The following is a 14,324-nucleotide window of genomic DNA, read 5'->3' on the forward strand; positions in this document are numbered from 1 at the left end:
TTTTCTTTATAATTAAATACAAAATGATTTTATTTAATTTTTGTTCCTTCAATTGTTTAATTGAACATACAAAATAAACTTTCTATAGTAGAACACAACAGACAAATAAATTGACCACAATTCTAATGCAATTTTAAAATGTTTAAAATATTTAGATTTATTCTAATTTTGGCATTTTCTTTTGTGTTTTTGAATGTTTTAAGTTTTCCTTTTAAGTTTAAACACAAGCTTTTAGTCTTTTCAAAAGCATTGATAGGTGTAAGTTTTCTGGAAAAAATGTGGATCTTTGGAATTTTATCATAAGGTTAGAAATTTCCCAGGAATAAGGTATAACCAATAAGCGAAGTAAATCTAAAATAATGTTTGGGGGGCAAATGGAGAGGTCGTCAATTTTACGATGTGTTGCCCCCCAACGACTGCTGAAAAACACGTATAGGTTTCGTGATTTTTTCCCGAATTAATTTCGTTATTGGTATAAGCTGGAAATTTCCATAATTTTTGCAGCAACTTCAATGGGCTAATTAATTCAATTGAATTAAGTTAGATTTATAAAAATATACATCTCATTTTTGCTTTGTTTTTTGGTAATAAATGTCCCTTTAATATTTTGACATTTGCATTTTAAGAGAATAGGAAAAGCTAAAGAAAACATTTTAATGTATTAACGTTGAATTAATTTTAATGTAATAAGTCTATTCTTTCTAAAAATGCATAATGTTTAAAAACAAGTAGATAACTGTCCATCCATAATACAACACAACATAAGTTTATAGCGGCTGAAAATCCGTCCAAGATCTGTCTGACTACTAAAAATATTCATATAACTTTTATCTTATTTTCAAATAATCTTTTCTTTTCTTATATCCATTAGGGAATAAAAATTGAATGTTTTTACTTTTTAAAGGGTGAAATAAAATATAAAATAACTTTATTTTTATAATTGATTTTATTCTATATTTGAGTCTAATTTGTAGAAAATAGTTGTTTGTTGTTTTAGTGTATTTTCTAACGTTATTTTATTTTATAACATTAATATGTTATAATTTTTAGGTCAATATGAGACTACGCCTTTCATTAACATATGCATCCAAAATTAACGCAAAATTGATTATAAAACAGAATTAATAAACATAGAGTGCTGTCATGGAGGGAAGGGACATTGAGATGTTTATTAGATTAGATCCCAAGTGTTTATTATACCGTTTTATTATTCGTTGGCACACCAACTTTGGTGACTTTAATTGAATTTTGATTTGTTGGCTCATTAAGTTGAGTGTCCAAACGTTTCAACCACTAATTGTAATCTACAGAGATTTAATACTGTGTATCATTATTGGTGATGTACATTAATTTATAGACCATTGTCTTATCCCTTTAGATCCCTGAAGTGACTGATATTTTAGTAGTAGTTTTGCTACTAACTTCAATTTGAAGAGCATTAAATAAAGATAAGTGCATAAAAAAAATAGTTTTTTAATGCACTCTAATATTCTGATAAACTTGACATAGAATGAATGATCAAGATATAAACAATTTTTTATCACGAATATTCAAGGATATTTAGAAAATCACCTGTCAAAAATTTAAATAATTTTGATCATTAGTTTTTACAAATTAATTTGAAAAATTTCAAGCATATTTTTAAAAATATTTTTCTATTCTTACTGCCTTATATTGTACTACCAACTACGTCCCTAGCATCTAGGGTATCTATAATATTTAAAGGGGCAGCCAGTGGCTAAAAAATATCTTAAAATCACCCCAATACTTAAATCTGAAAACACAATACCTATTGGAAAATTTCCTAAAACTGAGAATCCAATCGGTTCAGTAGTTACTAAGATCATAAGTATCAGACTAAAAAAGAGCTTACTAAGGATAGTCCTTGCTTGTTAAAGCTGCGCGACTAATAGATATATTTGATTTTTTAGTAGCGAAGCTACTCTATAATTCACTTTGTCCGTCCGTCCGTCAGTCCGTAACGCTATGGGGGAAATGGGATTTACTCAGCTCCTATAAAAGATAGAATGCTGGAATTTTTTGACAACATTCCCATCATTAAGGAACACAATTAACTATGAAACATCAGTTGCAGTCGGACAGCTTTTTAGCAGGTTTTAGGCTATTTTTATATTTTCCACATTTTATCCCATATCTTTGGCGTTTATGATCCGATTTTCAAACTTTCTTCAGTTAAAGATATCAAAATTAAATTTCCCGTCGTTTGAAAAAACAACAATGACTGTCAGACTGTCTTTTTGCAGGTTTTTGGCTATTTTTATATTTTTTAGATTTTCCCCCATATCTTTGGTGTTTTTGGTCCGATTTTCAAAATTTTTTCAATTAAAGATATCAAAATTAAATTTCCCGTCGTTTGAAGAAACCAACAATGACGGTCAGATTGCCTTTTTGAAGGTTTTTGGCTATTTTTATATTTTTTACATTTTCCCCCATATCTTTAGTGTTTCTGGTCCGATTTCCAAATTTTTTTTCTGTTATAGATATCAAAATTAAATTTCCGGTCGTTTGAAGAAAACACCAATGACGGTTAGTCCCCTCCACGAACTTTTGTGCTTCGCTACTTATGGATGTTGTCATCCTTGTTTTTGTATGTCTCTTTTAATTAGGTAGCATACATGATTCAGATGGAGGTTTTTTCTATGATTTTATACCTCATATTTTTGTCCTATGCTTGAAGGGGCTCTAAGTGAGGAGGGGAATATTTCAATATTACAAGTCTATGTGGGCGGGTTCCTAAAGTAATAAAATAGATTATTGTTACAGTATTGTCGCTTAATTAGGCTTAGAACCTGTTGTTATTCTACCCAACTATAGATCTACATAATTCCTATAAATAGTCTATATACAATTATTTCGGGAAATACATAAAAAATATCGATCCGTTTTTACTTGTAATACACGGAATAATACGGGAAAAAGGCACTCAATTATGAGAAGCAGAGCTTTTCTATAATATCGGTACTTTCGTTTAGCATTACGAACTTACTTACTGTTCAAACTGATGGATTTATCCAATGAATTTAAAATTTCTTTTTTAGTGCGATTTGAATAATAAAACGAATTTAGAAACTCTATATAGCATTTATAACATTTGTTTTTGGATTTTAGAATTTCATTTGTACGGATGTTGTCATCCTTGTTTAATTAAGTTTTGGGATAATCTATCAATGCTGAAGTGCACGGAAGGGTATTAGGCGATTTGAGTCATTTGATATTTTGGTGTAATTCTATTTTGTTTCTTATTTTTTTTCTATTTCTACCGGCTATTATTTTTGTGTGAGGGGGGGCCGGGGTGGGGGGGGGGGGTGGTTCTTAAGTAACTAAGTAACTAAGCTACTTTATAAATGATTCTTTTCTGTCAATTCGAGTTTCTAAAATGAAGGATTTAAAGAATGAGAACATAAAAATTTGATTCATAAGAAATGTGGTACACTGCTTTTTTTAAAAACAAAAATGTTGTTGCATTGCTTTGTGGCTTATGGATATTGCTGTCCTTGTAATTTAAGATAAACCTCACACAAACAAAACATGATTAAAATTACCTGAATATTGTCCCTATATCCTGGATATTATAACTATTTATAATCTATGTATAAAAGGTCATTAAGCTGCTATTGAGTCATATAATATCACTGTTTACAGATAAATTCTTTTCCTAACTTTGGGTCAGTATGTCTGTCTTCTCCAAGTGGGGGAAATTATTACTAATAATTGTACTACGTACATACAGTAAAAGTGAAAACTAAATGAACTAATCGTCGAAAATTGTCATTCTGTTGAACTTTTATGTTACAGGTTTATGTCTACTGAATAACATTGATTAAAGTGGACATTGCTGACATATTATTCACTACGATTTGATTATTCATGGCTATTGTTCGATTGGCATTCTGTATAACGACTCTGTAGCATTAAATAAAAGTTTTCGTGGATGGCATGGCAATCATTTAAATGATACTAGTTGCTGCGCCTCTAGCATCCAGGGGCTAAAAATTATCTTAAAAACATCCTAAGACTTTCATCTGAAAATATGAAGTAGCCTACAACCACCATGGGAAGCTTACTAAAAATTGAGAGTCCAATCAATTCAATATTTCATGAGATATAAAGCTTCAGACAAAAAACCTTACTACTTTATACATATAATAGGATAGGATATATCAAATATGTCAAATAAACGGCATCAAATAAAAGTTGTGTTCATTGCTAGCATATCGATAATTTAATGAATTTTTATGGATGTTATCATCCTTGTTAATTTTGTCAAATGTGTGGCTAATAAAAGCATAAAAACGCACCCCATCCTCCCCCCTTTTAGTTTATTTGTTTAAAAGCAATTTATTAAACGTTTGATGGGAATGAATGTTTTGAAAAAAAGAAACAAGAACATGTTTTAGCAAAGTAATTCAAGTTTGTATTTTGTATAAATTAGGGATGGCAATCCGCCCATTTTTTGGGTCGGAGTCGGATTCTTAAAAAATTCGCCCCCAAAAAATTTGCGAATTAATCCGTGGATTGCGGATTCTTGTATCTTTGCGGATTTCCACGAGTTAGAAAATGTGTTCATTTGGGTACCTGTCCAATTTGCAGTCCAAAGTTTTGATTTTATACACAATATCTTTTAATAAATTGTACAAGGTACCTATAAAAATTTAGATTGCTATGACCTTAAAAGGACCTGGAATAAAATGTGTTATATGATTATGAAACATTAATTCTAGTGGTTAATCCCATAACAAATATTTTATATTTATTTCAATTGTAGAAAAAGGAATAGGAAAATAGTATGGAATATATACATATATATGGATATGGAAGGGTAGTTTTGTTTGTATTCATGAATAAGTAACATTTTTATTCAATTTAAAGTCCTGGCCTATCCCAATTTTATTTATGAAACTCCTGGAAAGATAGATTACCTTTCCCCCGTCATATTAGATGCACAAAAATAAGTCTTTTTTCTTAAAATTATATTTGCGTAATGATTCAATAAAGCACATGACCTACTATTTCATTGATTTCTGATTATTTAATCTTGATATGTGTAAGAATTGACTTTTATTTGTACATACTTATACTTCTTATGAGTGTTATATGGGTGTTTTATACATGTAGCCAAAACTTGTTATACCTGTTACTTTATTAGCACAGACACTCTATGTTCGGTTTGTCAGTATGTCCCTTCTTAGTTACTCATCCCTTTATAATCTTTCTATAATTATCACGACTGAAACTGTATAATCCTCTGCTGTTGTTTATCGAAAAAATAATGTATTCTATTGCTGTGCTACTTCTGGACATAATTGTTCTCATTCATTGTGCTGCTGGATCAGAAAGAGAGGGGACAATGGGCTGTTAATTACACTAGTCCCTAAAGTTTTATAATAACGGTTTCTTAATCATTGACTTAACAACATTGGAGATTTAAAGGAATTTTAATTGATAGTTACATTAAGTTGAGTGTTGAAACGTTTCAACCACTAACTTTAATCTACATAAGGGTTTATCTTGTTTATTATCATTGGGGGATGTACAACAATTGATCGGCCATTGTCCTATCCCTTTAGATCCCTGATATTAAAGTCAATAATGTCCCGGCTGTATCGTATAAACACAATATTGTGTGATTTGTAATAAATAGGTTACACCCCATAATCCCACGGTGGGCATCCAATGCCGCATAATATCACATCTGCTGCTATTGTTTCAAATCCGCAAAAAAATAATAGCAAAAATAAGAAGTAAGGCTTAGGGGAGGGGGAAGTTGTCCTATTGTAATACTAACTTAGGGGTGATCACTTTCGCTACTTGTTTTTTACAATCATAAAACATAAAAAAGAACTAAAATTTAAAATCTTACTAAATAATCTTTTATGAACACTTAGATTTAAGACCAGCGGATTCAGAGTCGTGATGTAATATATTATTTACTTTTTCTATATTGTTCACATATTAGTTTTTATATATTGGCAATGTAAACAAGGATGACAACATTTATTACTATAGCAGATTAAAAATTGAATAAAGATTTTTGTTGAATACTAATTTAGCTGATATTTTTAAATATTTATTTTATGAATGATGCTTTTATTGCAAATTGAATAATATCGCCTTATAACTTTGAATTGTAAGTACATCATATAGAACTATAGAGTAGCCCATCTATATCAATATTTGTATGTATGTATGTAATAGGTGTTTCGTGATTTAGAAAGAGGGTTGGGTTTGGTCTTATGTTCGTGGGATAGAGAGACAGGAAAATTGATAGAATAAAATTACTTTTTTGTAGTATTTTTTAATAGCAGCTGAGCCACTAGCATCCAATTTTCAATAGGGGCAGAAAATAAATTAAAACCATCCCATGACTTATGAGAAGCTTTACTAAAAATAGTAATTTTTGAAATCTTAAGCTTCAGACAAAAAAAGACATAACTACTTTATATCATAGGCTATGGGGCTGCTTTTGGGCTTTTTGCCTTACTAGCTGCTTTGGCTGCAGCCCAAAATTTCATGCAGCTACATTTGAACTTTTGGCTGTTGGCCGGTAAGTTATGTTTCTGTGGTAACAAGGATGACAACATCCATAAAAGCAAAGCTTTGAAACGGTATGACAGACGAACATTAACACTTGCAGAGTGTCAGAACTGAATAATCAGAATATAATTTGTGTTGCCTGAAAATATTTGCAATTGGAGGGGTGGGGGTGGTGGGGGGTGGAATATAATTTTCTCATTCAAATTTTTGTTGTTTCTACCATTTTCTATTGCTTATTTAACTATTCGTTTTTCTAAGAATAAGTTTGGTGTAAGATTAGTTAATATATGGAAACAAATCTTGGTTTTGTGGGGGGAGGGGGGAGAAAACACCCTTTCTAGTTACCAGGGACAATTATTATGAAGAATAATTAGTACAACAGGACTGTCAAGATTTTGTATAGTATTTACTGAACTAAGACAGACAGAGCAATTTAAGAATGGGCATTTTTTATTGATAAGTCATAATTTTATGTGTGGTATTTTTATCCTCGTTTATTGCAATATCTATTTCTTAGAATAATCATTAGCTATATTTTTTTTTATCATAATATTTTAAAATGATTATTTCAGACAGTTATAAAAAGTAATGGTAGGGGGGCATTTTTATTATTTTATTTTCGTTTAATGTTCAAAAAATGCTGTAAATCTATTTGAATTAGCAGACAATAGTAATTGAATGTTTAAGGAATCTTAAATATTATTAAGAGGGCAAAAAAATCTCCAAGTTTATTTTTAACAATCAAAAAGAATCTTTAGGTTCTTGCTGAATTATTCCAAACTGAAATTATGGACGGGTGGAGTTGCTAAAACTAATTTAGTTGTTTTGTAAGGAACGCAATTTCCGGGAAAAGTGTTAATGTTTTGAATTTTGTTAAATCAATTACTCATTTCACAAACATTTTGCTTGTTATTCTTTAATTTAAGTATCACAGCTACACTTTAAGGTGTCTTATTAAACCAGTATTACCTTATGTGTTGGTTGATCTTTTTTTTACCAAGTAAAATGGAAAAATGTTAGGTACCTGGTTTAAATAACTGTATTAGTTCCCAGGGAACTAAAGGATAAGAAAATGAAAGTACACCCACAAATATGAAAAACAAAATTATCACTTCTGTAGATTTAAATTATTGGTTAGAAATCTAAGACACTGCTAGTTTGAATCAACCAATCCTGGCTTAATAAAAGTAACCAAAGTTTTTTCAGCCAACTCATTAGAGAGCATATTTATAAAATTTTGGGTACCAGTAAAATCTGCATTTCCATTTCCCCTCCCTCCCTGTTTTGTTACTGAATAGGTAATCTTTTCTAATAATTTGCCCCTTTTTACTGATGATATTATCATCCTTGTTTTATGAAATTTCTTTATGTATACAATGATTCATTTTATTATATTTTAAACAACAAGATAATAAAGATTGTTGCAAAAATAGTGCAAAAAGTGAACAATGTGAATTTTCTTATTGAAATATTTTTATTAGCACGAACTGCCTTCTGCCTATGGGTCAATAAAACTGGAGTTACTCCTATACGTTTTACATTTTTTTATCTGAGGACAACTTTCTATAATACAATAATAATGTATTAAAGAATAGTGCATTTAAATTGATTTAAGTATAAATTCTGACAGTCAAGTTGTAAAGAATTAGATAAGCTCGATTTATTTGCAAATTAAAACATTCAAGTATTTGAAAATAGATTCTTCGCTTAAAATGATGATTCTTGTTTAAAGAAGCTCTAAATATGTGATGTTCTCAGTGTACTAAAATCAGTACGAAGCATTCGCGACTGTTTCTGTCAAATATTATTCGGTCCGGCTTCGACTGATGAAGAAATTGGTGTGTAATGTTTTCCTAGCGGCTTGATGCATATTCGTGTATACACTAGGATGACAACATAGAGATTCTTCACTTATAAAATTGTACCTTGTTGTAATAGGAATCAGTATTGCAAAAATCAGATGATTAAGATAATCATATGACATAAAAAAATATGGGGTATAGTCCCTTTCGTAACATCGTATTTTTCACAGTAGCTGCGGGGGGCTCTAACCCTGCGGGGCCAATTACCTAACCCTGTGGAGCAATCACCTAACCCAATATAACCTAAAATAACCTATAAAAAGCCATTTTAAAAATACGACAAATCGCCCCTTATTGGGCGATGTTACGATAAGGACTGATCCCAAAATATGTTATACAGGTTAAAAAGTAACATGTTTTTGAATTATAACTCCTTATACCTAATTGGCATGCTAATTTATTTTGAGATAGGAAGATTTAACCATTCTAATTATTGTAATCTTTTATTTAAGTGCAATTTTATAAAGCGAGCAACTATTATGAAATTCTTTAGGGATATAAAGTCTTAGGTATTAATTGGTTTTAAATTAGACAAAAGTGCATAAGATAACTTTTTTTAGAGTTTTTAAGATAATAATATGCTAATAAATGTTATTGATGAAGTTCCTTATTTGCTGAGAGTAAGACATTAGCTTGAACTGATTCTCCACCCAAAATTTAGTAAATCATCAGCAGCCACCCTAAGCTGCAAGCGTGCGGCTGAACGCTCAAATTCCGACTCCATAATTTTTGCATACAAGGATAGAGTAATTGAAGATAAATTAATCCTACTTTTTATTCAATATTTAAAGACTACTAAGGTTTTTCTCATATAAAGTCAACCTGAATCTTTACCCGTACTGTTTAAGAACACAAGTAAGATGTAACATTTGATGTTTTGATTAAAAATAATGCTGCTGCTTTTAGAATCAGCTTATAGCATATGCAAGGGCTTTTTTTAATGCTTTTTTAGTATCCCCTTGTTACTATAGAGATAAATGAATAGAAGGTTTAAAATCTTTAACTTAGATACCTTTCTAAAAGTCTCTAATAAATTTTATAGAAGATGAATTTTAAACCACGTTTTTTTAATATGGCTTTTCATGTATTGGCTTGATAACGGGTAATTTGAATAAATCTTGATTTGTTATCAATGTCCAATCAGTAATTGTATAAGGGGTAATTTTGATTAACATAATTGGGGATAAATATCAATTTAACGTCCTTTGTCTTGTCCTTTAAAATAACAAATAATATGACATAGACAGAGACATTTCGACCCTTTTACTTTCTCCTTGAGACTCTTCTTGATTTTCTAATATTCTAAAAGCGCATATGTTTTCCATTAAAAAGTTTGACAAAGTAGGTATATTTCAAAGAAAACATGAGATATGTAAATATGTATGAATTTTTCATCAATTTATGTTTACACAAAAATGCTAAAATAGCGAATAAATTGTAATAGTTTTGCTTAGATTCAAAGCTAGTTGGATTATTATGGTGAAGTTATTTTTTGTCTTCGCCTTAGTTTATTATTTTTTTTTGTAGTTTTACTAAATGAAAGATTTTAGGGTACACAAAACAAAATTTAAGACGTTTTGGCTTGAGCAAGGACGTCCAAGCTTTTTCATTTGTGGGGGTAAAATACTAAATACTAAAAAAGTAAGAATTTTGAAATTCATGGGGCGGGGTGTAATCTTTATATCATATTGACAAGGACGTGAAAGTTTTTTTTTAAAACAAATTTGTGGGGGGGGGGATTATGGAGGTGTATGGCATCCCCAAATTCATTTGGGAAGGAGGGATTGTGGTATTTACCCAATTACCCCCCACTTGGAAGTCCATGAGCTTGGGTTTAAAAACTTTTCATAATTTGCTAAAACAAAAGCAAGTGTTCAACCATTTATTTGGAAATATTTTGGCATAATTGCATGTACGTTACAATAAAATTCAATGGTTATAAAATCGTTTGACACAATAAGTAACTTTATATTTTTTAATCAAGTCTGTTTTTGCTACAAAAATTGAACACCCATGTACAGGTATTTCCGGGAGTAAAACATGATCCTACTTGCATTTGCAACTACCATAGAATACTAACTGCAGTGGCAGTGTTTTCAATAAGCCGTTTTTGTTGGTGCCAAAGTGCATTTTTTGGCAGAAGCTGCAGCCGCCAAAAGTGTTAAATTTGTAACACAAACTATGTGGCTTTTTTATATGCAGATTTAGCTATCCGACTTCCTTTCTAATTTTTTTTATGTTTTGAAGATTTATTGTTAAGACCCTACCTATTTATGATTCATACAAGTGAATGTATCTGAGTTTAAAAACCTAAACTAAAATTTATAATAGTTATTATTATTGCATCGTATTATAGATAGCTTTCCGCGGATATTACAATAAAATTTATAAGATTAAAACCAGTTTTGGTTTTGCCCCCTAGGCCCCCAAAATTCATAGAAAATTGTCCGTGTAAAACGATGCTATAGATGATTTTTTAGTATGGCTAAATTCAGCGGATATTAATCGGTTTCGAAGCCATACTGAAAATGTATTTCTAATTGAATAATTTAGAATTTAAAGATATAAAATTTATCCAATATCTTATCAAATTGCGTTGATGGATAAATGGTAATGAAATAGCAAATCAATTAAATATATCCATCTAGTTCAAAGGCCTTATAAACATTTTTACATCTTTTTGAAATAAAAGATATGTATTTTTAAATTGAAATAACTACATGGAAAGAGTTGATATGGGACTGTAAAATATACTTGAACCCAAAATTCAAAATCTTGGTATTTCATTTGTTCAATTTAAAACTTTGGGTACTTTTTGTAGTATACAAACTTTTCCATCAGTTAAAGGACGCCTGCAAGAAATACCACGGTTTAACTGCTGAAAGACTGTCACAAGTAGACCCAATACCCCAAATTTAAAGCCTTCAGCTTCAATAACAAAAAAGTTCTAGGCATTACAAAATAGCATTTTATGTACAATGAATTTTTTGAAAGATTTCCAATGCTCATAAAAGAAAAAAACAATATTAAATTACGTCGCCTAGACACAAAATTATAACCTTATCTTTGTCAGAAACTTAGATTGCCGGTAACTGATTACATTTTTACAATAAAAACACCACATTTCATAGTCAAAATCTATGAAAAAAATTCGATTTAAATTGCATTTTTAAACGAAAATCATAGCGGAAACAAAGGGGGAAACTAATACAAGCTCAGCTGTGATTGGTTGTTAAGCTGATTCAGCCTTCTGATTGGCTACACTCGGTACAACGCAAGTAAAACTTAATTTTTTTAATGATTTTGACTATAAAAATGGGTATTTTTATTGTAAAAATATAATTAGTTACTGGAAACCTAAATTTATGACAAAAATAAGCTTATAATTTTGTTTCTAGGCCACGTAGTTTAATTTAAAAGTTTTCAACATGAGCATTGCAATTCTTTCAAAATTTTCATTGTACATAAAATGTCATTTTAAAATGCCTAGAACTTTTTTGTTATAGAAGCTGAAGGCTTCAAATTTGGGGTATTTGGTCTAATTGTGGCAGTCTTTCAGCAGTTAAAGCGTGGTATTTCTTGCAGGCTTCCTTTAATTTAATGTACAGAAGGTGTAATTTTGGTAGTGTACATAATTCTATCTGGTGTTAGAATATAGAAAATATAGTAATGACTCGACATAATTAAGAGTTAGGGCAATGGATGGACAGGCAAAGTTTAATGTTAATTAAACAGGTGTTGCTTTTTTATTCGGGTGACATTAAAAGTGAGGTGTTAATCTAAAATTTTAGTTGTAGTTTCAAATACAATTCCAAGAATCTGTTTTCCTTTTTAAAAGTGTTCTTACATTTTAGCAAAAATCTTTTGTTGATGGTAGCTAAGCTACTTCAGGAATGTAAAAACAAGAAAGAAATAATCATAAATTTTTTTTTAAACAGCTGTCGGGTTGTTTTGATATTTTTAAGATGCTAACAACGGAACCGATATGGTTATTCTTTACAGTGAATCCTCTTATAGGTCCAGAGAAGATTCATTTTGTTTATTTTCGGAGAGAGTAACTCCAACCTTCTAAAAAGAATTCGGGTATAATTCCTTTCGTCACATCAACTCTTAAGGGGCGTTTCGTCGTATTTTCACAGTAGCTTTTGATAGTTTTTAGGGGCTACTGTGAAAATGTAACGAAACGCCGCTTAAGAGGCGATGTAACGAAAGGGACTATACCAAAAAAATTATTTTTGGAGTAATAACTTAAATTCTTGCTGTTTTGCAGGTTAAATATAATTTTAAAACTTAGGGGAATTATGTGTTTATTTTGGCCTCTAAACACCAATTCAACAAAGTGTTCAATACAAATTTAAGAACTAGGGATAATGATTTGATGAAAAAGACGATAATGTTCATAAAAAGCGCAGCAATAACAATTTTTATAAATGAACATTTCAATAAAGAATACTCATTTACCAATAATCGAAACTGACAAAAGATTTCTCATTTAGTATTTTGTAAAATTGCTTTTTAATATCTATTAAGCTTTTGGGTAGGTGTTGGGTTCGAGTCATATTAAGATGGTATCTATTGCTGCTATTTATGGTGCTTGGCCCGAATAATAAGTAGTAATGTTTTAGCCCGTTAACAGGCACAACTCATTGTCATGTTATCAAGTTAGGACTCTCATACAAAAGATTGTGAAATAAAAGTGATTATTGGGAATTAATTTAAATGGACGATGCCCTAAGGTGGTTGAAAATCCAGAGATGATCTCGCCCCTACATGCTTAGGTATAGGTATTAGAAATAATCCAATGTCCCTGTCTAAATTAAACTTATCATGTCAAATCTGGGTCATAATGAATATTCAAATTCATTTTCCGTGAAATTGAACCGGCCCGGTTGGAAACTATTAAGAAAAGTCATACTTTGCATGGTTTTGTTAAAACTGTCCACAGAAACGAAAATAAAACTTTATTAAATCAAATAGGAAATGAATATCAAAACCGTTTTGCTCATATATTTTTATTGAGGTAAATATGCAAATTATTTACTACGTTAACTATTTCGTTGGTTTAAAAAAAAATTAGGTACTTTTTATTGAATTTTGATTTATTCCAAACAAGTTGTGTCTAAACTTTTCAACCAATGAATTAATCTACAGATGGGGTAATTTGTTAAGATTCCTGCAAATTATAGAGAAGCTTAGCAAGTATAATAAACACATGTAATAAATAAAACATTTCCACAACTATGGATAATACATTAAAAAGTTGGTAAATTAAGTTTATGTTATCCTTGGATAAAGAGATTAAAAAGTAAATTTAAAGACCAGCCTGTCCGTCATTCTTAGTAACTTATCTATAATGCAAAGTAGAATGATGTCTGTTCGTCTATCCGTCCGTCTGTCCGTCTCGGTAACCACTAAACCGATTTGATTCTACTCTTCAGAGAATATACATACTGGTCCTGTGTTGGTTTTAGGCTATTTTTTTTAGGGGAGGGCCCCCAAAAAATTTTAAAAATCCTCCCCAATTTTTTTAAAGAATTTTTTTTACATATATTTTGCGAATTCGCCATTTATTCGCGAAAATTTGCGACCCATTCGCAATTTTTTCAGCTGGATAGGTAATAAAAGATGTAATGATTCCCATACTCACATCATTTTTTTAGGCACGTACCTAATGTTTATTTTAGGGGCGAATCCGCAAGTAAGTTCATATTGCAGTTTCTTTATAGTTGCACTATTCCATTAATATAATTGTTCTTAATTCTAATACATACTTCATTAAAGCTATTTTGGGGGAGGGTATCTCCAATCTCCCAATAAGAAATAGCTGCTAGTGTTAAAAAGACAAAAGCAAAAATATTGAAAGGCAAAAAATGCTTAAAAACTTATATTTCCTTGTAACCGTGTTGA

The 14,324-nt window shown here is 30.4% G+C and overlaps 1 protein-coding gene across 1 annotated transcript in view; it reads left to right on the forward strand.

The window, feature by feature from the left end:
• LOC145319595 (uncharacterized) overlaps positions 1–14,324 on the forward strand; it is a 120,416-nt gene that overhangs the window by 53,027 nt on the left and 53,065 nt on the right. The window lies entirely within an intron of this gene.

Source organism: Acartia tonsa, chromosome 5 (assembly GCF_053477335.1).
Source record: "Acartia tonsa isolate MP-2025a chromosome 5, ASM5347733v1, whole genome shotgun sequence".
Lineage (NCBI taxonomy): Eukaryota > Metazoa > Arthropoda > Copepoda > Calanoida > Acartiidae > Acartia > Acartia tonsa.